The sequence below is a fragment of the Schistocerca piceifrons genome, chromosome 6 (genome assembly GCF_021461385.2).
Source record: "Schistocerca piceifrons isolate TAMUIC-IGC-003096 chromosome 6, iqSchPice1.1, whole genome shotgun sequence".
Lineage (NCBI taxonomy): Eukaryota > Metazoa > Arthropoda > Insecta > Orthoptera > Acrididae > Schistocerca > Schistocerca piceifrons.
Window position 1 is genome coordinate 575,599,009 of NC_060143.1, and position 25,849 is coordinate 575,624,857.

Genomic DNA, 25,849 nt, shown 5'->3' on the forward strand with positions numbered 1-25,849 from the left:
CGCGTATCCCGTTTATTCTTTCTCTGGGGAACTACGACCACAACCATATACGGAAACACAATAGACCAAAGACACTATTAGAAGGGAACTAAACATCTGTGGTCCATAGCACGCTAACACAACAGTACTGGCGAGTCCCTGCAACACAGCTACTACTGGCAACCCCAGATGCTCGACCCGCAGAAAAACAGGCAATCGCAGGGAAGCCGTACTGTACACAACACGCAAACCAGCCACACACACACACACCCTACACTGTGAGCTGATCTATGGCCGATCACCCACTAATGTGTGACGACCTCGAACTGTTACAGGGACGCAGCCGCTGCAGCAGGCCCTACAACGAGCACCTGCAACGACAGAGGTAACGATGCACGATACCTCGCACTAACATAACCTCACCTTGCATGTACTGTCGCAGCTACCAAGCCGCTACTGCCCTTACTACCAGTTCTACTGTGGCAGAGGCTTTTTTCTCTTCGTGCTTGCCTTGGCACTTTCTTGCCCTCTGCCCTTCGATCGCTTTCGTCAACTTTCTGTCTCCTGATGGACTATGTCAGTGAATAACCCTACCCAGAAGCACGGACAACATCAGAGCCCGCATCCTGTCACTCCTGATTCGAAAACTAACATGTTATACGGTGGTGTCAGTAGAACGTTTTCTTTGGTCATAACGTCGGTGTGGGCGTGGAGGGGCACCATCTTATAGGAAAAAAAGGCGGAGAAACTAACTGAAAGGGAAGGAAATATTGATGTCAGCTGCATCCGGGAATGTATGCAGAGTCAGCGACGACGAGTGAAAATGTGTGCCGGACAGGTATTCGAGACCGGGACCTCCTGCTCGCTAGGCAGTTACGTTAACAACTGCGCTCCCCCGACCCGCGCTGACAACCTCGGCGCCCCTCCCAGCAGTACCACATTCCTGTCTGGCGCCACCTCACTGCAGTCCCCTCCCGTGTCCTTCATGCTGGCGACTTCGAGATTCCAGCTGGAAGTCAAACGTTTTTGTGCATCCGCGCTGAAGCAAGTGCTGACGGATGCGAACAATACCGGACTATCAGTTTAATTACACGTGGTTGCAAAATACTAACGCGAATTCTATACAGAAGAATGGAAAAGCTTGTAGAAGCCAAACTCCGGGAAGACCAGTTAGGATTCCTTAAAAATGTATAACAGGCAACCCAATACCGACCCCACGACCGCTCTTAGAATATAGATTAAGGAAAGACAAACCTCTGTTTATAATATTTGTAGAGGTAGGAAAAACTTACAGAAAAGCTGACTGGAACACTCTCTTGGAAAATGTCAAGGTAACAGGAGTAAAATAAAGGGAGTGAAAGGCTATTGACAACTTGTATAAAAGCCAAGACGGCGGTTGTAAGAGTCGAGGGGCGGGAATGGGAAGCAGTGGGTGACAAGGCGGTGAGACAGAGGTGTAGCTTAACCTCGATGTTATTCAGTCTGTACACTGAGCAGGCAGTATAGAAAACGAAAGAAAATTTTGGAGTAGGAAATAATGTGCAGAGAAAATAAATCAAGACTATCGGGTTTCCGCCGGTTTTTCGCTGCTCTCTTGTACCGATATTGTAACTGCGTGGCTCGCAGTCTTCTTCAGGTGCTGCCTGATACTGATTCCAGTGTGGAACGAGTCCGGTATTTATGGCTGTGTTGTGCCAGGCGCTCCGTCTGCGGCCCGCCCCGCGTCACGCACCGACCAATAGCAGCGGCTGTAGTGCTCTCCTCTGGCCGCGGCAGTTCCGAACGCTGTGGTCAATACCCGTCGTCGATCTCGCTGTTGCAGTTCTGAAGGTCTCAGGTTCGAATCCTGCCTCGGGCATGGATGTGTGTGATGTCCTTAGGTTAGTTAGGTTTAAGTAGTTCTAAGTTCTAGGTGACTGATGACCTAAGATGTTAAGTCCCATAGTGCTCAGAGCCATTTGAACCATTTTTTTGATCCGCACAGCTTTGAAGTCTGCTACATAGCATAATAGGCAAGGCGACGAAGTGCTACCAACATACTATGGACAAGCGTGGAATTGAAAAACTATCCGAACTTTTTCAGACTGTTTTCAATCATGTGTAAGACTATATTAACGCTGAATAGTGTGTTAAACACAACACGTAAATATAAAATATAAATGAAGAAGAAACGCTAACTAGTATGAACTTTACTGATAAAAATGAATTCCAGCTTATCGCGATAACATAACTGTTTCAGTAAGACAAAGTACACCAGATCGTTACGAATTAGCAAAATATTACGCGCATTCGGCCACGAAACGGTCTGTGTCATCGTTCAGACCAGTCACACTGGATTACCAGTGCTGACCTACTATGAAAGTGTGCAAATTTAGCAAAGCGTGAAGATTCATAACGAAATTCTGTTAAAAATCATTCGTTGCCACACTTAAGTCAGTTCAATTATTGACAGAAGCGGAAAAAGTAGGCAGTAACAAGTACGAAATTCTAGAAGAGTTTCATATTGACATCCACAAGGCGCTGGTTCAAAATAAAGGTAGCAATAAAACGCATTGGGGGCGCGAGAATATCTTAAAATGCCTTTACTGAAAGTCTATCTGCCTCTATCGAGATTAGAACCAAAAACAAACCAGACCTCCCTTGCAGTAGCTAACTCATTCACTACACTAGCAGACAGCCCAGGCAAACAGCCCTCTATTATTACCCCAGACATGAATAAGCCGCCAATTTCGCAATGAAAATGGCAAAATGATCTGCAGTTTCTGTTGCATAGAGATTTCTGGACTCAAAAAAATGAATTTTCTGCCTTTATGTCACCGCTTATGTGACGATCATTCGAGATCTTTATCGAAATAACAATTATTAGCGAGTAAATTTAGTAGGATAATTCTGCAAAACCCCAGGAAATAAACGGCGACATAGAGGCCAAACATATTCTACAATGTTTCGAATTCTCCGTTAGACTCACCACAGCCAGAAAACGTTCATTAGCCGAAGTGTTTCTAAAGCCAGCTAGCAATGGGAATGCTCTCACTTCTAGAAATGCGGTGGCATTAATACTGGGATCAGAATTACCACGTGTATAGGCAAATGGATTTTATTTTTATTCCTGTAAACGTGATTTGGATCGAAGGCGTAGCTACGATTAATATGCTGATGTATTGACTGCAACTATAACATTTCGAATAAAGAGTAGGGTGAATTATTCTTTCGTTGTTAGGATTTCGTCACCTAAATCGGTAAAAATGGAACCCTACTAATCTCACTTTCTTGACCGTCTATTTGTCTACCCAACCCTTGAAACTCGTTTACCTCGAGCACGGGTAGACATAATAAGCGGAAATGTGTCGCACTTCCTGCGGTATACGGTCCCTTGGTGGTGTAAAAAAGTGAGCTTCTATGTCAACGCAATCTAAAGATACGGCCGTTCATGTAAAGAAAATTTGCGCGAAAGGTCAAAAAATAGCTCTAAGAACTATGCGACCAAACTGCTTAGGCCATCAGTCCCCTAGACCTAGAACTACTTAAATCTACCTAAGCTGAGGGCCTCACATACATCTATGGCCGAGGTAGGATTCCAAGCTGTGACTGAAGCAGCCGCGCTGTTCGTGACTGAAGCGCCTAGAACCGCTCGGCCACATCACCGGCTAAACCCTTTTCACCATTAACAGAATTTCGCTATAATTCTTCACACATTGCCAAATTTGCACACTTTCATTGTAGGTCAGAAACGGTAATACAGTGTGACTGGTCTGAACGATGACACAGACCGTTTCGTGGCCGAATGCGCGTAATATTTTGCTAATTCGTAACGATGTGGTGTACTTCGTCTTACTAAAACAGTTATGTTATCTCGATAAGCTGAAATTAATTTTTTTTAGTACAACGCATACTAGTTAGCGTTTCTTCTTTCATTTATATCTTATATTTACATGTTTAACACACTAATCAGCGTTAATATAGTCTTACACATGATTGAAAACAGTCTGACAAAGTTCGGATAGTTTTTCAATTTCACACCTGTGCATAGTATGTTTGTAGCGCTTCGTCGCCTTGCCTGTTATGCTATGCAGCAGACTTCAAAGCTGTGCGGATCAGCAGAACGAAAAGGCGAGGGTCTCGCTCGTTTTGTCCACGACTGAACGTCGAGGTAAATATGTGCCTCAATAAGTCTATCAGAGAACCGTCGAACTTTTCCCTATCAGATCATGCGAATCATTCAGTGCTACGCGGTTGAACAGGGGCTCCATGTCGAAACTGACCGTGATGTCAGATACCTTGACCTGTAACTGCCTCAGGCGTTATAGGAAATCCTCTGAGTTACGAATGTGACGGCCACTCTTTCCCACATATGGCGAGTGAAATCTTCTGAAGGTGTTGAGCAGTGAGGCAGGTGGCTGCGCCCGGGTTGCTCACTACTGGACGTACAGGAACGACCTTCTTTTTGCACCTTAGGCAGACCATAAGGTCTTGGCGTCAATGGTGCTTTTGCTCTTAGCTGTTTAACGATCTTTCCTGGAAGGCCGATGTCCTTTAGAAGAGCCCAGATCTTCTTATCCACCTTGTCTTGTGAAGTCGCTGTCCACTGGTCTTTATACCGGGTTGGGCAGAAGTTGTCGCACGTTACTGTCATAATCTGCCTTCTGTAGGACGACGGTAGCATTCCCCTTCATCTGCTGGTAACACCACAACGCTATCATCTTCCCTGAGTTGTTTCAGGGAAAATATCTCATCTCCAGAGACGTTTCGTGAGCGCTCTTCTAATCTCACCTCGCACTTCTTCACCATCATTGGCAGTAAATTTCAGAGCCACCAGCTACATAGCACTAATGAAGGCCGCCGCAGGAATATTTATGGGGGAAACTGAGAACTTAAGACCCTTGGTGCGCACTTTCAATGTGGTTGCGTCGTCTCCCTTCTCACTCAGGTTGGCGACCGTGCGAGCGTCCTCGTTCGGCTGCGCCTTGTTATTAAGACGTTCAAACTTGGCTAGTTGACAGGACGCTGATTTCTTCCTTGTGTACTCCGCTAGTGACCAAAAGATGCCATCAAATCGGTCCAAGACTTGTGTGGTTAGAAGGTTTGGTATAAAATAGTGTAGAGACAGCAACACTCTGGTTGTCACATCAAGTCGGTCACACATGTCACGTACTCTCTCCCTGACCAATGCTAAGCTCGCTCGATGGTTAATTCTGTTGATCAGGCTAGAACTGACGTTATGTTTAATTTTAGCAAACACTGGAACCACGAGCTCTTCTCGGTGTCTAGGCCGGAAACAGACAGAACAGAGCTTTTTCACCTTCCTTGTCAAAACTTATCCAGCGTTCTAATTATAACCCACATCCTAAAGGCCTGGTATTGTGGAGAAAGAAGAGATATTCAGAATGCAAGGGCCCTCATTCAGTATGCTCATACTGCAGGATGTGGCAGCCACAGTCTCTAATAGCCGAGGCTGGAACTCCTTAGAACAGTGTCAGAACACCTGAAAGCGCTTACCAGCTAAGAAAACCAGGACCAATGAATTCGTTAATGATAGGTGCTCCAGCGTCTTATGATTTCTGAGCTGACCTGCTGCTGTAAGGATAACGTCGTGGAACGTTTGAGGGTGAGGATCTAAATTAGGACTCTCACTTTCAAACTTTCGTTGTATACATCCACATCTTCATGGATACTCTGCAAACCACACTTAAATCCCTTGCAGAGGGTCCATCGAACCACCTTTACAATAATCCTCTGTTATTCCACTGTCGAGCAATGCACAGAAAAAACGAACACATATACCTTTCCGTGCGCATTCTAATTTTCCTTATTTTATCAACATGATCTTTTCTCCAGATGTATGTCGGCGTCAACAAGATATTTTTGCACTCGGAGGAGCAAACTGGTGACTGACATGTCGTGATAAGGTCCCGCCGCAACGAGAAACGCTTGTAATTTAATTATGCCCACCCCAAATCCCGTATCATGTCCGTGAAACTCTGCCCCCTATATAGGGAAGGATAGGAAAGGAAGTCGTCCGTGCCCTTTCAAAGGAAACATCGCGGCATTAGCCTGAAACAGTTGAGGTAAATTACAGAAAATCTAAATATGGCTGGCCGAACGCGAGTTTGAACTGTCGTCCTCCTGAATGTGAGTCCAGTGTGCTAACCACTGCGCAATCTCGCTCGGTCTACTACGAACTGTGACTTCTCTGACAGTAAATCACGTATCCACTTGCATAAGTGAGGCCATATCAAGTAAGCACGCTGTTTGATTACAAGCCACTTGTGAAGTACGGTGTCAAAAGCCTTCTGGAAATCTTGAAAAACGGAATCAGTATGAAATTCTTTGTAAATACCACTCAACACATCTTTGAGTATATAGCTACTTGCTTCATAAGAACGATGTTTTTTAAATCTCAGAGGTAAAAGTTTGATCACAATATATGTTCGAAAATCCGATGGATATCGGCGTTAATGTTAGGGTTCTGTAATTTAGTGGATTACTCCTATTGCCTTTCTTGAGTATTAGTGCGACCTGTGAAATTTGCCTGTCCTTGTGTACGGATCTTTCGAAGAGCGAGCTGTTGTTTATATTGTTAATTATGAAGCTATTGCATAAGCGTACTCTCATAGGAACTTAATTCACATACATTCCGGACCGGAATACTTGCTTTTGTTAAATGATTTGAGTTGCTTCACTACTCCGAGGACATTTAATGCAAAGTTATTCTTGTTGGCAGCTGTTCTTGATTCAAATTATGAAATATTTAATCCGTCTTCTTTGTTGAAGGAATTTCGGAGGGCTTTGTTTAGCAAATCTGCATTGGTAGTACTGTCATCGATAGTATTTCCTTTTCTATCGCGCAAGAAAGCGCTGATTCTGTCTTCTCGCTAGATATTTAACATACGAGCAAAACCTCTTTGGATTTTCTACCAGGTTTCGAGACAAAAGTCCTTTATGGTAACTAATAAAAGCATTTCATGTTGATATCCGCACTAAATTTCAAGCTTTTGTGAAAGATCGGATATTTTGGGTGTTTTGCGTCCGTTTAAGTTGGGCATGCTTTTTCGTTATTTCTGCAGCGGTGTTATGATGTGGTTTCTGTAGTCGTTTTTTAATTTGTTTGGTATACATCTTTCAATTTCTGTGGATACTATTTGTTTTAATTCAAGCTATATCAGGTCTACACTTACATTGTTAATTAAGGAGGAATGGAAATTGTCTCTCAGGAAACAGTGAAGCGAATTTTTATCCGGTTTTTGGAATAGAAGTATTTTTAGTGGATTTTGGAGTTATGGTACTTAGGCTCGCTACGGCAACCCTGTGTTCACTAACTGCTGTATCCGTTTTGATGCTCGTTACTGGCTCAGGATAATTTGCTGCTAAGAGATCAACAGTATTTATACAATCATTTAGGATTCTAATAGGTCGGTCAACTAATTACTCGAAATAATTTTTAGAGAAGGCATTTAGCACAATTTCACATGATGTTTCATGGGTACCTTCGGATTTAAACACGTATTTTCACCAACATATCGACGGCAAGTTGAAGTCCCCACCAACTATAACTGTATGAGTCGGGTACGTGTCTGAAATTAGACTGAAGTTTTGTTTCAACCTATCAGCAAGTGTACTATTTCAGCTGGGAGGTTGGTAAAACGATCCAGTTATTTTTTCTTCCGTCTGCCACGAATGTCATGCACCCATACTAACTCACAGGACCTATCTACTTCAATTTCAGTACCATATGAACTGCTTCTAACAGCAAAAAACGCGTGACTGCCAGCTGTATTTAGCCCATCCTTTCTGAACACTGTTAGGTTCTTCGCAAAAAATGTCGTCTAAGCGTAACTTTAAGTACCTATAACGATTAGAGCATCAGTACTTTCTATTAGCCACCTGCAGTTGGCTGCACCCTGTGCTCTTCATGGCATCCGGAAGGACCCGTTCCACATCTGGATTGGCCCCACCGGGTATGCACACGGGCTTTCTTCCCTTCCTTGGCTGCCATATCCCTAAAGGGCTCCATAACGCGCCTGACATTGGACCTCCCAGCTACCAATAATCCAACCCTTTGTGAGTGCCCGGATCTTGCAGGCCGAGAGGTTTCCTTTGAAATAGGGCAAGCGACTGCATCTGACTGAGGGACATTGTCAGCCGCAGATAGCACCTGGAATCTGTTTGTCAGCCTAACCTGGGTGGCCTCCCCGGGAAGTCTTCTGTAGCCTGCCCCCTCCCCCTTCATATGCAGACGTCGTTTCAGAACACCCACACCACTGTTTGAGGAACTTTACATTCCTGTCCTTGCCTTCTTGTGGACTTGCGAGGGCTCTGAGTGAAAGCGTCTCGGATATACAAGACGTTATCATCACACGTGCGTAGCCGACCAATGCCCTTCCCTGTGGGTATACAACCAACTTTCAAAGATTCTGTATACCACTAATAAATCGACAAGTGCAGCGGTGGCTTCTTGCTGTATCGCTGGCGAAATGATGTTGGACGTGAACAATGGACTGACCACACGCAAATTCCAACACACAAAACGATTTCTCTTGTAAGGTTGTAGCCATGTTGTGGCGTTGGCGGGGTAGTTAACGCTCTGGAGTTTCATACATCTAAAATTACTCACACCGTCATTCAGCGACCTCACGTGAAATTTAATTCATTTTCTTTAGCCACTTAAGAAACCATTTAATAGTACACATTTGCCCAATCCGAAAGTCGACGAGACGTCAAAACCAACTCTCCACCTCTGTGAATATAGAGCTTCACAGCATAGGCCGAAGGTCCAACCCAGCTTTAGAAATCAGGTGGTAAATTTTTGACTCCTAGTAATCAACTTTGAATTATCTTCCTTCCCTCCTGGAGCTTACTAAAATCTTTCATTATTTTGTTTAGAGATGAAGAGTAAAGAGTGATGCAGTGCGTCATGGAGTAAATCGGCCATGGTTAGCATCGACATCCATCCCTCTTTCTGGGTTGTCTCTTAGGTAGGGAACGATTCCTACGACCCACAAAGCTAAACAGATTGTTTCACTGCATTAGTGCAGCCGCAGCACAATCAGAAAATTCGGTGACTTTGTAGCGTGCATCCTGTGAGGAACATGCGCATCAGACTTGAGAACATTTAACTAATTATACTCATGTTACACCTTTCTTGTGACTGATATATCGTTGTGTCCGAATAAGAATACTGAAGATCGTAGTTTCAGGAACATGCAAACCAGTTGTTAAAATCTAAATTGTCATCTTATATCTCGTACTTAGATGTAAAATCCTGCGGAATGGAGGAAGATTAATACGTACATCCCATGGCGACATGCACGGTGCAGTGTCTTTACCTTCTAATGCCTAAGAAAACTTATGTAATACATACTTTACTGAACATTTAAACTTCTATAAAATGTTTCGAGAAACTTAAATGGTAATGTTAATGCTAAGCTGATAATGACATTCAGTATGAACACTGTCCTACGAAACACTTCATTTCCGTATCACGTAATGAATGGTTGTAAGTAGTGGAACAGCAAATTCTGATAATGAGAGGCAATATTGAAAATGATTCCGTATCTGGCATTATTTTTGTATTAGTTGTTCGTAAAATTCTTTTCAGATGCATATAACCACATATTTTAATTCGCTTCCACCTTCATGTGTACTGAACATTAAGGACTTAATGGTAATCAGACAAATAGGTTCGTACGTAGTGACAAAACACGTTATTTAATTAGGATGGTTCTTTTACTACTGCAGTTTTACATTCACGCTACAAACGCAAAACAAATCGAAATCGATCTCTCCTGACTCTCAAAAAAATTTAATTTGATTGTCAATGGATATAAGGCGATCTGTTTTGCTTAGCATATATCCCGAAGAATTAATCTAAGATGGCGAAGGGTCGGAGGGTTGCAGATGAACCGTTTAACAGACCTGTTTCCTTCGAACGTACATTTACTGCTTGTAGGAACATGCACACACGTGAGCTGGAGTTAAAATTTAGCAGCGTGTATCCTCGATTACTGCATCTACGCTAGTTTCACGTGGTTTAGCAAAGAAGTATCCGCTGCTCGTTTTGTCAGTCTCATGAAGCTCATGCTGAGAGCATCGTAAGTGTAGATCCGATCCACTGAATACGTGTGAGTTCATAGCAAGTCCCCTTAAACGATCAAAGTTTTCTGATTAGTTGCTGCGTTAGCCCTACTCGCCCAGAAATAGAAAACAATAAAAAAAAGGTCGAATTGCTGTATTTGACTGTCCGAAAATATTACGCCACGAAGCTTTACAATTATTGCTCCTTTGAATCATCGCACAAATGCCGAAGAGCTAGTTTTGAAACAAGCGACCACGAAATAGGAAATCAACAGAAATCGTTCATCAGAGGAAACACATTGTTGATGCGTGAGACAGCGCGACATTCTACACAGACTGCTCGCATCAAGCGATTGGAAAAGAGGTGCAAGGCATTCCCATACTCAAGAGGGGTCGTCGGGTACATGCACATAATTGCAGGCCAGTATTACTGTAGTTCATTCACGAGAGAAGTGGATTACAAAACTTTTGTTCGACAGATTTTTAAGAATTCCTGATCACTCTGAAGCCTTTGTCTGGATTGACTAATATAAGTGACTGAGAAGATTCAATTAAGGTCGAAACTTTTCGTCGAAGGATTCTTGAGTAGGCGCGAGAACGTTACGGTATGCTCAAAATACATACTCCATTCGCAGACGCCACAAGATGTTGTACATCACGAAGATGGTACTGTAGAAATTCCACGAGCATAGATGTCGAAGAGAGGAGGGCAACATATTCTCACGAAATGCTAACTACTGGGAAATCAGAACAATTGGAGTCGTTACGATGTTTACAGGAGACATTCCCTGTACCACGTGCGAATACAAGAGGGAAGGCAGGAGTGCTGAAACACTCTGTGCCACATACCGTAAAGCGGTTTGCGGAGCATATCTGTCGAAGCAGAGTGATGCACGATTCACAGCAGACTCCCAAGCCAAAATACTAAGGAAAGAAGCGTATAAATGTTTGGAAGTGGTTTTGGCGATGCTTGGATTCACGCAGTATCTTACTCTCGTTAGGACGCGCAGCGTTCAGCAGTAGCAGCGTCTGAAATTGTTGCCTACAGTATCAGACTTCAGCGTGGACTTGTTACGATGGCTGAATATGGATTGGTCACTTACCTCCATTGTTTTTCGTCACAAGTCTGCTTCTCTTCAACAGTTAACCTTCACTCAAAACCTTATTTAACTTCTATGTGCTAAGAACGGCAGCAAACTCTGTAATCACTGTATGCTCTCAAAGAACTTCGACGCACGCCCGGATGACTTGAGCTCTCGAAGCAGACAGTTGCTAAGCAACGGCAGAGTCACGTCGCGCGATTTTCTCATTGTGTGAGCCTGCCCTGCGACAGATGCTAAGCAGCGAATATATTGGTGATGAATAGCGCCCGCATAATTGGGTTTTTGTAAGACTGATTTTAGCGTTTTTGGAGTCCTTCAATTGAAAGTGTAAAGGACCCCAATATTAACATAGAAACCGTCATTATATTTTTGACAGAGCCATTCTAATTCTTTGTGGCAAATGAGCGACTAATTATTCCCTATGTCGAAACTCGGAAAAATTCACAAGCAGTTGAGATATTTACCGCTGTTACAATTTTGATAGGACGCGTTTTACGGAAAAAATCCTATCATATGTCACTCACACAAAAACACAGACTTGTTATGCGTACCTGAGTATGACCACAGTCCGTGGCCTAACGCTACAATCATGTAACATTTTGGAACTGCAGTACACAATGAACCACACATCTAAGCTGTGTAATATAAAACTTTTCTGCTGTCTCTCAGTACATTTTTGGAGGCTGAGAAAGGTCTGCCACAGACGTCTGTACTCCGGTCGACTCAAAGCCACATGTAGTGGTCATAAATGTCTGTTTTAATACCAGCAATAGCCTTTTCATAGATCTGTTACAAATAATTTTTGCAGTGTCGACTTTTCCGGTGTATTTCAGGAAGGTCTTAAAATGTTGTGTTCCTTAGGACGACCCATGGCAGATTAGATAACACTAAATTCTCACACAAGTCTAGATAAAAGCTGTCCACTTTAAGATTTGCCATAGGAGACTTTAATGGTTCAGTCTGTTTTTGCTCTACTTACTTGTGGAGCCGTAATGTGAGCTGTGGAGCTTGGCGCTGAAGAAAATATCTTTTCAGAACGGATTACCTAAACAATCGATTACTAAGAAGATGAGAGTAACTAAAACAATAAGACCGTAATCATATAAAATGTCAACTTAAGCTCAGTCACATATGCCTGCCAGTCATCTAATTTTATAAAGAACGATTACAAAGTTTCTGCTTAAAAGACGTACAGTTCAGAATCGGTATGCCGATCAGGAAGAATCGCCGTGGGTATTCAGGAAATCATCCCACCGACGCATCAGGCTGGACATAACTGTTAGCTAAAACAACAAGTCCTGCTGGTTGACGAAATACGTAACTACCTGATACAGATCCTCCGACAGGTATAGCTCATTTGCCAAGGTCTTATTTTAAGAGAGCGATGGCGTGATAATCCAAAGGGATGAGATCAGGGCTGTAGGCCGGGTGTTCAAGTGTCTCCCACTTACGTTGGCGTAACTTGTACATACGACATTTTCGCTGTGGGGACGTGCGTTATCATGAAGCAGCAGCTCCATATGAAACTTCCTGGCAGATTAAAACTGTGTGCCGGACCGAGACTCGAACTCGTGACCTTTGCCTTTCGCGGCCAAGTGTTCTACCAACTGAGCTACCCAAGCGGGACTCACAGCTTTCCTTCTGCCAGTAGCTCGTCTCTTACCTTCCAAACTTTACAGCAGCTCTTTTGCGAATTTTTTCCGTACTACTGGATCAGAAACTCCATTTATAAATCATGTTTTGTAGCAAGAAGACCTTTTAGTCCCCACTTTTTCTGTGTAAGTCCAATTTAGCTCCCTTTGAGACCTTTAAGAAAGATTTAACTGTTTTGAGGTATGTTCCACAGTGGAATAGTAAGTAGTGCACGGATAATATTTTGTTAAGAACCGACAGAGACGGCTAACTGGGCCGCAACTGCTACCGGCGTCGTAACGGTGTTGTAACTGAATGTCAACGCTGGAGGCCAGAAGTACAAACAAGCTGCGAGCACATTTCATCAGACTATGCGACTGGGAATCCGAGAACAACCGATTCAGCATTTCGACAACAGTGCGGAACAGACAGAACGTGCTACAGTAACGAGGCTACATGTAGTAACTCACTTAGAGGTGTCATAAGAATACTTTTAGGGGTGCAAAGTTCACATAAAGGAACGCTCTGAAACCCTGAAGTTAAACACTAGAGCAGACGAGAGCGCTTACAGGCTTGGAAAAGAGAAGACATTCAATCATCTCAGTCACTAGTGTGCACAAGGGGGGGGGGGGGGTGATAGTTCCACTTCATCCCAAATTTACAGGATGCTCTGGTGAATTCAACCGCTGTCTACAAGCTTCCGGCAACTTGGAGTCCACTGCTGCAAATGTACACCCGTCCGGCCTCACAGGTGACTTCTGACATACGATCCTCATTCCTGCCGACCACAACAGAGGCTGACTGGGGATGGTGGGGGGCAGCCGAGCCTGTCTTTCGTCGATGAAGAACCGATCTACCTGTCTTCAGGCTGTTCAGCTTAGGCTGGGCGCCTGTGTCACCGCCACTGGGGCAGTACAAGTACAGCCTTACCGGCTGTGTGTTGCTGCTGAGTCTCCTGCCTAAACACCATCTCGACAACCGACAACAGGCACGAGCAGACTTCTGGGACCGAGCCTCGGTGCGGCTCCACTCGTCCAGAACGCTGAGCCTCTGACGGACGTCCACGGCCACGCCGGGCTGCAGGGACGCAGTCTCCTGCGACGTGGCCGCAGCGCAAACAACTGGGAACACGGGACCTGTGTTCGGCAAGTTTCTCCTTGCCTGGCACTGACGCGCTACCTCTCGCGCTTTCAAGCAGCACGGACTCGGCACGTTCGCTGCTAGACAGCACAGGGAAGAAGACCGAGTGACTGTAAAATTCCCGCCGAGAAATGATTTTAATTTAATGACGTCTCGTTAGCGCCTTGGCGTTCTGCAGGATCACTCAATCTTGCTCTCCGCTCGACCTCCTGATAACAACACGACAATTAATTCATAATGGGGTGAATAAGGATAAGACCTTTAAATCAGGACCCTACTAATGATAATTCAAAATTGATTTTCGTAATCTGTTTAACTCGATTGCGGGTGTTCATTATAATAATGGTGTTATAAAGGAAAATAACGTTATCGATTCACAGGGTTACAATAATAATAGTTCCAGTTTCAAAACGCTGTAAACAGCTAACCACTTCTCAGAACTATTTATAACTTGAACGGATTATTATCGAAAAAGGCGGAAACGCTACAGGAAAACAAATACGAAAGTTTTGCCATCAGATGGCGCAGTAAGGGGGAAAATATGCAAATTATAAGACACATGATAAACGGCTGTTTTTCAGTTTGCGTCTGAGATACTCAGAGTAACTATCTCAATGCAGGATCGCAAGCTGCTTGTAAAGCTCTTTTACAAGAACGGTGACTGTGCGCCAGTAGCTCTGCAGAAGTTCTGGGCACTCAGGGGTATGGAAAAGATTGTTGGTCCGATGTCTGCCAAGGGTGTGGAGTAAATGATAACGATATTCCTGAAGAAATATCCTGTATTGCCAGGGGGCTCGAGCAGAGGTGTGTAAACATGGAGTGCACGGGAATTACCCGAACTTTGGACATGCCTGTGAGACCGGTGCATAAAATTCTACGAAACATCACGTATCCATATCCATACAAAATTACTCATTTTCAGGACTTGCTTCATGCTCGCGTGGAGTTAGATGAACGTTTGCTCTAGAGTTCCTTACTCGCATGGCAGTGTTCAATGAGCGACCATGGAACATTCTGTAGACGAACCCCGTTTCTACGAGTATTCCAAGGAACTGTCAACCGCTGGAACAATGCTCCTATGGGAGTACAAAAAATTCGAACAAGTTCCTGTTTATTTAAACGACTCTGACCGAAAAGCAGGTTATCAGCTCCCTCATTTCACCTTTTTCAGTACCTTTAAAAACTTTCCCAACATTGTGGCATGCCAACGTATTCGGGCTTTTCTTAACACGCAACACACCTCAGAGTCCCACCAGCTCCCCTATAAACAAACCCACTAGTCCATCGCTGTAAGTCACTCAAATCCATCCATTTCTGCCGAGTGATATTTTTCCGGAAGTCACGCTGTAAATCACTAGTCTCATTTATTCTACACACCAACGTGACTAGTCGTTTTGTTTCCACACCCCCGATTATTTTAGAAATTCTGACTGAATGTTATCCATCCCTTCTCCATTACGTGACCGCAGCTGATCGAAAACTCTCTTAAATTCTGACTCTAATGCTGGATCTCCTTTCCCTTCCCTGTCGACTTCCGTTACTTACTTTTTCCATGATGTCATCAGGCAAGTCCTCCCCATCACAAAGGCCTTCAATGTATGTTTTCCACGCATCCGTTCTCCCGTATTCATTTAGCAGAGGAATTTCCATTGCACTCTTAGTATTAACGCCTTCGTTTTACTTTTTTATATGCTGGGTCAGTCCTTTCGACAGTAATTTATTGTCCGATTGCTTCATATTTTTCATGTAGTCATTTCGCCTTTGCTTCCCTGAATATCCTATTTAGTTCCTGAGTGTTTTGCACTTCTATATTCCTGAACTTGCCTGAAAATTTTTGTAGTTCCTTCTTGCGTCGGCCAGCTGAAGTATTTCCTCTGTTATACATGCTTTTTTCGCAGTTACATTTCATGTACTTACGTTTTTCTTTCGAACGTTTAGGACTGCCATTTTTAGAGACGCTCATTTCTCTTCATCTGAACTGCCTACTGACTAATATAATTTTCGCAGTATCTATAGCGTCAGAGAACTCAAAGCCTATCTTTTTATTCCTTAGTACTTCCGTAACCCACTACCTTACGCACTGAATCATTCTAAATAGTCTCTTGATCTTCAGCCAACTCTCCATCAATACCAAATTGCGGTTTGAATCTATATCTGCTCCTGGGTAAGATCTACAATTCAGTATCTGATTTAGGAACTTATGCCTTACAAAAATGTAATTCAGTTGGATTCGCCCTCTATTTCCTGGCCTATTACAGGATTTCCTCCTCCTCTTGTGAGTTTTGAAGACAATATTTGCTATAAGCACCTAAAAATTTATTGCAAAACTCCGTGAGTCTTTCTCCTCTAGCTCGTATTCTCTCCTAAACCCTTCTTCTAATCCGTCTCCCTCAGTCTCATTGCAATCTCTGGCTGTGAAAGGTGTTGTGTTCAGGGCTCCCGTTACGAATGTAGCTCAACTGAAGGCACAAATTGCCCAACGCATTCTCAACGTGACCCCTGACATATTCCGATGTGTTGTGGAACACGTTTTTTCTCAATCTAAACTTGTGCATAAAACGTTGGGCAGCATGTTGAACATACCTTGGAACAGTCTCGCGACAGGTAAAAGCCAATTGTTTGTTACTTTCATGGAATTTCTGGGCTCATAACAATGAAAAACAGATTTTTCCTCTTCTGATGATGTCCGCAGTCCCTGGTCTAGTGGCTAGCGTTGCTGCCTCTGGATCACGGGGTCCCGGTTTCGATTACCGGTTCCCAAGGTTTACTTCCGCCAGTACCTCTCTCCCACATTCCAAACGTCGCAGCAGTTGCCCAGCACTGTCACTCCTGGAAGATGGGATATTTCAGAGAAAGGCGCTAACTAAAGCCTAGAGACTGACAGCAATAACAAACAGATGCCTCAAAAGCTATGTAACTGCAACAAAGTCGTGAAAATGTGTAAAAGAAAACATTGTGTAGAAAGCAAAAGTTCAAAATTTCATCATTACAAAATATTGATTGAGACAGAACGCACATACGCAACAGAGACATTGAATTGAGGATTAATAAAGGAAAATAAATGTATCACGAAAATGTTATGAAGGAGTATGACAGATAGAAAAACATTTAAAGTAACAAGTAATAGAGATGGTTTGTTACAGCGCAGAAAAGGCCACGCACGGAATTGTTTTTTACGGGCTCTTGGTGTTAGGTTCCTATTTGACATAAGAACATAGGGTAAAAATATTTTTCTGTAGCCCGGACCTGCGGCCATTTTTATAGACGTTCTGACATCAGTTTTGCTGTGGCTTTTTTACAGTATAATAAGCATCGTTTGATCGACGACCCGGAACTGGCGCTCAGGAAAAGTGGATGAATCGATTCATTCCATTCGCAAGAGATTGTAATTGGGCTGAAATTAAATCTCAGTTAATGATACCATTTGTATGTGAACCATTCGGATTTTATGAGGAGAAACAGTCGCCCTTAAATAACTGCTGACTGGAGTGAGACTGATGGTTCAAATTTGGTCCACTCGTGTGTCGAATCTTCGTCTAAGATAAGTTTCAACAGTTTCAAAACAATCTTGTTTCGTTTGGATTTTACGTACAAGAAACACCTTTTCTTGTGAGGTTTCTGAAGCGCGTCACTTCTATACATGAAACTGATATAAAACGGCTCAAACACTGCACGAATGTAGATAAATAGAGTCAAAACAATTTTGTTTTAATCCAATAATGTTGATTCGTCATCGAGATAAGATGGTTTAGATTCGAGGTTATCGTAGTACACAAAATTCGTACTTACTTGAATCGAATGCGCGTAAACGGTTTCAAGTAAATCAAACAAATACAAAACTCCTTACTACGGTAAAATTGAAAACTCGCTTTCAAAATTTAGATAGAGTTGGATTTTATGTGCAAAATACACATTTTTGTGAGCCTTTTTAAGCACGCCACGCCACTTCTGTGTTCCCAAATTGCGCGAATCGGTTCAAATGTTGTAAGAAGTTAGACAAAATGGTGTAATTAATGGCTTTCCCATTGTTTTGTGAAAGCTTTATCCCTTGCCACGATATAGCAGTCTAAGTTTGCACACAAATGCAAGTAAAATCCGGTTTTATGTGAATAGTACAAGCTGAGACCGTTTAAGGTGACAGAGGTGATATTAATAAATTCAGTCCTACTGTAAATGTAAGAAACGTTTGTCAAAATCTTTTATCATTCGTCTTTTACTTGCGCAAAATCATGCGTTTTCACGTGAAATTGTGTTTCGTAGAAATGCATTTCATTTTTAGCTGTGCGACCGCTACGGTCGCAGGTTCGAATTCTGCCTCGGGCATGGATGTGTGATGTCCTTAGATTAGTTAGGTTTAAGTAGTTCTAAGTTCTAGGGGACTGATGACCTCAGCTGTTAAGTCCCATAGTGCTCAGACACATTTGAACCATAATTAAAATAACGTTTATTACAGTTGATTATCATTTCCTTGTTAATACGTTTACATTTTATTCGCGAGTGGCTTATAACTCTCGAAAAATCTTTGGACATCAAAATAAAGCATGTAACAAAACCTAATTATGCCCAGCCCTGTATAAAATGATATATTGTTTGCTAGAGCATTTAAAGCTTTGTCGATGACCACTCAGACAGTTAAACTAACCTACGAATTGGTACAAAAATAAGTGTCAGAAAAGAAGTCACCTTACTTCTAATCAGTAGATAAGTTTTTTCTGTGTTTTCTTAAACACTAACGTGCTGTCTTACAGAAAATTTATTTTCGGACACAACACGCTTAATTTCATCATTTTTCGTACAGGACTGAATAGTTGATAGTATTTTGTTGTGCATAGGATGTTTCACTGTTCGTCTGTTTATTTCAGCCAATCATACTCACTGCTAATTCGGTGTGATTGTTGCAACATTTCGTGCCAAGATTAATTATGTGAAATTTTCTGGCGATGGATTTTTAATGTTCAATTTTTGTTATTGTTGCAAGATCCGGGCTATCACAGAGTGTCGAATTATTGGTAATTGGGAACTCCAATCTTAGACGTGTTTAATTTAGAGACATGACTGGCAAGGAGGGGAAGAAAGCCAGTGTGCACTCCGTATGCATACTGGGCGGAGTCATTCCAGAAATGCATCGGGTCCTTCCGGATGCCGAGAAGAAAGAGGTTAAAGCGAACTGCAGGTGGTGGCTCAAGTCAGTAGCATTGATGTATGTCGCTTTGGATCGAAAGAAATTCTCTCTGGTTTCGAGCGGCTAACACAGTGGCAAAAGCCGCTAGTCCTGCTGGCGACATGAAAGGAGAGCGCAGCGTTTGCAGCATAGTCGACAGGACCGATCGCGGACCTCTGGTGGAGAACCGAGTGGAGGGTCTAAATCAGAGGCTCAGACGGTACTGTGACAGTGTAGGCTGCAGATTCCTCGATTTGCGCCATAGGGTGCTTGGGTTTCGTGCTTCGTTGAATAGGTCAGGAGCCCACTACACACATGATGCGGCATTACCGGGTAGGAGGTGCTGCGTGGCGTGGACTGGGCGGTTTTTAGGGTTACAGAGTCTCGGAGAAAGACAAAAAGGGGTTCTGTCTCAAAATGTGCGAGATGAACGTAGGTCTAGGAATCATCGGTTTAACAGTTGTAAATTGTGTTGGGAAAGTACCAGAGCTTGAAGTGGTAACAGAAAACACTGATACTCAAATCGTCATAGGTACTGAAAGTTGGCTGAAGTCGGAGATAAGTTCAGCCGTAATATTTGCAAAGAATCCAACGGTATTCCGAAAGGATAAGGTAAACACAGTCAGCGTTGTCTTGTTTGTTGCTGTTAGAAGTATTTCATCTTGTAGCGAAATTTAAGTAGGTAGTTCCTGCGAGTTAGTATGAGTGGATGTCATTCGTAGCAACTGGAATAAAGTAATAACTGGATCGTTTTATAGACCTCCCAACTGAAATAATACGATTGCTGAAAGGTTCAAAGAAAACTTCAGTCTAATTTTAAACACGTACCCGACTCATACAGTTATAGTTGGTGATGACTTCAATGTACAATCGATTTGCTGTCGAAAATACATGTTTAAATCCGGAGGTATGAATAAAACATCATCCGAAGCTGTGACAAACGCATTCGCTGAAAATTATTTCGAGCAGTTGCTCGTAGCAACAAATAATCCTTCGCTAATAATGATCATCAAAGCGGATACAGGAATTAGTTAACACAGGGTTGTCGTAGCGAGACTAAATACCTTAACTTAAAAATCCACCAAACATAAGCTAAAAATACCTCTAGTCATGAAAGCTGATAAAAATTCGCTTGACCCATTCCTAAGGAGCAATTTCCACTCATTCCAAATTAACAATGCAAGTGTAGACCGGTGTTCAAAGAAATAGTATCGTCAGCATTTGAGAGATTTATACCAAATAAATTAACAAACGACCGAGCTGATCCCCTTGCTACATAAAAACGGCCAGAACACTGTTGCAGAAACAATGAAAGAAGCACGCCAGATTTAAACGAACCATTGTTCTGAAGAATGCTTTTTTTATTTTGGTCTGGATGGCAAGAGGATTTGTGTATGGTAACATTGGTGGTTGTTGGTTTTCTGAAAATTTGACATTTATGCTTTTGATTTTTACTTGAGATTGTTAAATCAAGATAGTTAATGCCTTCTGGTGTTTCATATTCTACTGTGAATTGAATTTTATTGTGTATTTTATTAAGTTCTTTGGCTAGATTATCTATTTCTTCTGTTGTTCCATTGAAAAGAATGAGAGTGTCATCAACATAGAGTTTGTAATAAAGCAGCTTATCTTTTCGTTGGGCTTGGGATCTAAAAAAGTTGTTTTTAAGGTTATTGATATATACATCTGCTAGCAGGCCTGCAAGACTACCACCCATTGCCAATCCATCTTTCTGAATGTAAAACTTGTTGAACAGGAAGTAGTTGTGAGATAATATAAGCTCCAGGATCTCTAAGAGTTCAGAGATTTCAACTCTACCCATTGTCCCATGTTTGAGTAAGTTATTTCTTACTAAACTAATTGTTTCTTTCAAAGGTATGTTTGTATATAGGTCGACTACGTCAAGAGATGCAAATTTAGCTGTGACTTCTTTTATACTGTTGATGAGCTCATAACTGTTTTTGATGGTGAAGTTATTTTCAAATACACATGCCTTACGGATAATATCATTAAGTTTCTTGGTGAATTTGAAGCTTGGACTATTGATGGAGTTAACAATGGGACGTATCGGAGATTCTGGTCGGTGGATCTTAGGCTGTGATCTCAGTTCTGGTGCTGATGGTTTCATCACTATACTACAGTGCTTTGCTTCTAATGGTGTCAATAAGAAGTTGCAGTTTTTAAACAATTTTTTAATTTTATCGTGGAATTTTATCATGGAATTAAAAACTTGCTTAAAAACTGCAACTTCTTGTTGACACCATAAAAAGCAACAGCCTTTGTTGTCTTAGCATTTTCTGAATTTCGTTGTTAAACCACGGTTGCTCTTTTCCGTCCATATTCCACTTACTAGGACCATAATTCTCCAGACTACGATTTACAAACTGTTTAAGCTTCGGGGATAATTTTTCTGCGTCTATCTCACTAGAACTAAGTGATTCCAGTTCACTGTCTAAGTGAGATGCTGACAACTTCTTATCTATTCTTTCTAGAAGAAACATTCTCCTAACTTTCTTGACTGGTTTATTAACTTTTGTAACCATAGTTACTATAATGACATCTTGATCATTAATTCCTACCTCTATAGTGACGCTTTCGATAAGGTTCGGCCTCTTTGTAGCTACGATGTCTAACAAATTTCAACTGCGTGTGGGCTATCAAACTAACTGCTCAAGGTTGATTTCAGCATACGTGATCAAAAGTATTTCGCAAGACTGTCTGTCTGTACCCCATACAATGAACCTATAGACGTTTCAGTCTGCACGCGATAGGTCAAAGTCGCCTCCTACTCTTATTGCGTGATCTGGGTATTTACGTAGACTTTCTTTGAATGACTCTAGAACTGTCACAGCGGAATTGGATGGCGGGTGAAACATATAACAAATAACATGGTTTCACCTCGACCTCTAATACGCGACCAGATAACGTTACTGTCACACCCAACTTTGACCTCAGTAGAGACAATATTTTCGTGAACTGCATTAAGTACTCCCCCCCACCTATGGTGTCCAATCCACGTTTCCGATATATGTAACGTTATTCGCTAAATATCTCAGAGTCTTCAGGTTTCAGGTTTCAGCCAACTCTTGGCACCAGGAATGATTTGAGTGCGACAACTTTACAGAAAATAAAACAGACAATCCTTAAATTTGATAATGGCCAATCCACTACCCGAAAGAAATTCACAACTGTACATTGAAATTGTAACCCCAGGAAGATCAGTAAATAACTAAGTTGTACTTACTTTGCGTATACGCAAGAGCAGCAAGAAAACACGATTAAATTTGCTCGTGATCAGGGGGTATACAGAGTACGATCTATACAGAGCTCCCATCTCAGTCAGCAATAATAGTTATAACACGATTCCACGTAGAGCTTAATTGAGCTTGGATGGGAGATATTGGTACCTCATCCCGTGCTACCTCAACTCAGTGCCAGAGACCATCGGTCATCCAAGCTGTCAACTGGTGGCGTACTTAGTCGCTCGTCAGATCGTGGCCAGATATTTTCAATCTAGAGAACTTATTGGCAGGGGAAAATACTAACACTTTTTATTATACTTCATGTATTAACTGATAGGAGATCACGTGTAGTGTTTACTGATCTATTTTCGCCTAAATTCAGAGATACACATAATACAGAGCTAAGTAACAAACAGAGAACTTATTCAGTCATCAACGGCCTCCCCAACCTAGTCACTCTCAAGTTGGGTGACCGTCTGCACCGGCCGACCAAAGTTTGAAGGATTAAGGTCCACCCTATTCCACATTTCCCTGGACTTCTTTCAATGTGCGGTTTCTCTTCCACATATGCTTCAACTGTCAGCTAAAGAGTACAATACCGCCAACTCGGTATTTCTCAGTTTTCCTGTGAGGACGGTGGTATTCATAAACTTTCCTCATTCGAGGAGATAATGTTTCTTCCATCTCTTCATGAAATTATTTTGCAGTTTTTCTGCTAGTTTCGCATTTCTTCCAAGATTATTGTGTATACGAGATTCAAGAGCAGTGGCTAATGAAGTCAACCGCTCTCCAGTCTAGAAATGGCTTCGTGTCTGTATTTCCCAGCCGCACTGTGTGGTCGATCGCGAGCTGATGGCAGCACCTACACTGAAGCGCCAAAGAAACTGGTGTAGGCACGCGTATTCAAACGCAGAGATATGTTAACAGGCAGAACACGGCCATATGGTCGGCAACGGCTGTATAGGACAAAACGTGTCTGGCACACTTGTTAGATCGGTTATTGTTGCTGCAATGGCACGTTATAAGACTTAAGTCAGTTTGAACGTGGTGTTACAGTCGGTGCACAAGCGGTGGGACACAGCATCTCAGAGGTATCGATGAAATGTGAATTATCGTGTGCGACCATTTCATGAGTGTACCGTGAATATCAGGAATCGAGTAAAATATCAAATCTCTGGCAGCGGTGTGGCCAGAGAAAGATCCTGCAAGAACAGGACTAATAACGACTGAAGAGAATCGTTCAAAGTGACAGGAGTGCAACCCTTCAGCAAATTGCTGCAGATTTCAATGCTGGGCCATCAACAAGTGTCAGTGTGCGAACCATTCAACAAAACATCATCGATAAGGGCCTTTGGAGCCAAAGGCACACTCGTGTACCCTTGATGACTACACGACACAAAGTTTTACGCCTCGCCTGGGCCCGTCAACACCGACATTGGACTGTTGATGACTGGAAATATGTTGCCTGGTCGGACGACACTCGTTACAAATTGTATCGAGCGGATGGACGTGCATTGGTGTGGAGAAAACCTCATGAATCCTTGGACCCTGCATGTCAGCAGGGGACTGTTCAATCTGGTGGACGCTCTGTAATGGTCTGGGGTGTGCGCAGTTGGAGTGGTGTCGGACCCTTGATACGTCTGGGTATGACTCTGACAGGTGACACGTACGTAAGCACCCTGTCTGATCCCCTGCATCCATTCATATCCACTGTGCTTTCCGACGGACTTGGGCAGTTCCAACAGGACAATACGACAACCCACTCGTCCAGAATTGCTACAGAGTGGCACCAGGAACACTCTTCTGAGTTTAAACACTTCCGCTTGCCACCAAACTCCTCAGTCATGAACATTATTCTGGATATCTCATATGCCTTGTAACGCACTTTGTAGAAGAGATCTCCATCCCATCGTACTCTTAAGGATTTATGGACTGCCCTACAGGATTGATGGTGTCAGTTCCTCCAGCACTACTTCAGACATTAGTCGAGTCCATGGCAAGTCGTGTTGCGGCACTTCTGCGTGCTCACGGTGGCTCTACACGAAATTAGGCAGGTGTACTAGTTTCTTTGGATCTTCAGTGTATTTCTACCAATAAAGTCCTAAATGTTTCTTCCTCTACTATCGTTTTCCAAAATCCTTCTCAGATAGTGCTTCTCAGTTCGTACCATACGCTCATCCACCAAGCCGCACGTAGTACAATAAGCTTCAAAGAAACACCTTGGTGAGTCAAGTACTGATAGGTCTTCGTGTGAGTGAGGTATTTTAGTTATGTGGGCGACATGAAATATAGTCCCTGGCAGTCCCCTTCTCGCCGGAAATATGGGAACTGCACCATATACTTGCTTGTTTTCATATTTAACATTAGTTCAAATTGGAGAGCTGTTGTTATAGAAAATCGCAAAAGAAGGTTGTAGCACCGAAATAAGTTATCGAGCTTGACGAAAAGTGGACCTACAAAATCTACGCCTGTTACAGAAAACGGCTTGGTGATTTCAACACAGTCAGGTGGTAGAGGACCTTCTACCACGGATACGCGGACACTTCTGTTTAATTTCCAAGGAGACGGTCATTTTTACCGTTTCTCTTCCCTTCAAGATTCAAAAGTCGTTACGTATTTCAGACAGCACTATAGCAGTTCCTAGGTGGTTGTAAATGTACATGCCTCTGTCGAATGAGTAGTTTTGTGAATGGGTGGGTATACTCTACGAGTAGTGGGTGTTTTTCTTGTATCTTAGACTCTGCAAAGTGACCTCGTCTTCCAAGTCGTACAAGTTCGTTACGAAGGAACTTGATATAACATTAAATTTCATATTCCGTTGGAAGCTGGGTATTTGGCAGGGGAGCTATGATGCTGGACCATTCGCATCCAACTGCGTTTTTTCTGATTCTAACTCTTGGAAAGTGAATTTGCTCTTAACATTTTCTGAGCGTCAAACATTATAGATCAAAGGAAATAATCCATGCCGTTATGCGTAATGTTTCCAGTAAACTCTATATTTTGACGCGTCAATGGAACACACCAAAGCATTAATAATGAAAGAATGTTCGATATCTTTCGCATCTCTGGAAGGGGATCGTCAGAGATTTTTTCCAGAGACCACATGTGAAGTGGCTGACTTGAACACGGAGGTCCATTCCATCATAGTACAGAAGACCGGAGCTTTCCCATTGATCATTCCATGTAGGCTTTCACGGCCGGCGTCTTCATCAGTAAACACTTCCGGGCTAAGTTGCCGTGGTCGATCTGTAGAACTTCTTCTCCCTGACGTTTCGTTCTCAACTACGTAGAACATCTTCCGAGGTGAGTCAACGACTAGCTGCTAGGAGCTGGGGCCGCCGCTTACATGGATATCGTAGGGATAGCCAGAGATAGCTGCACATCGACGCCACGTGACGTGCGGTGGCGCCCCCTACGGTATCCATATAAGCGGCGGCCCCAGCTCCTAGCAGCTCCCATCTTGACCGGTTCACCGCTTGGTGCAACCAGTGGTTGCTCAAGGTCAATCCTTCCAAAACCCA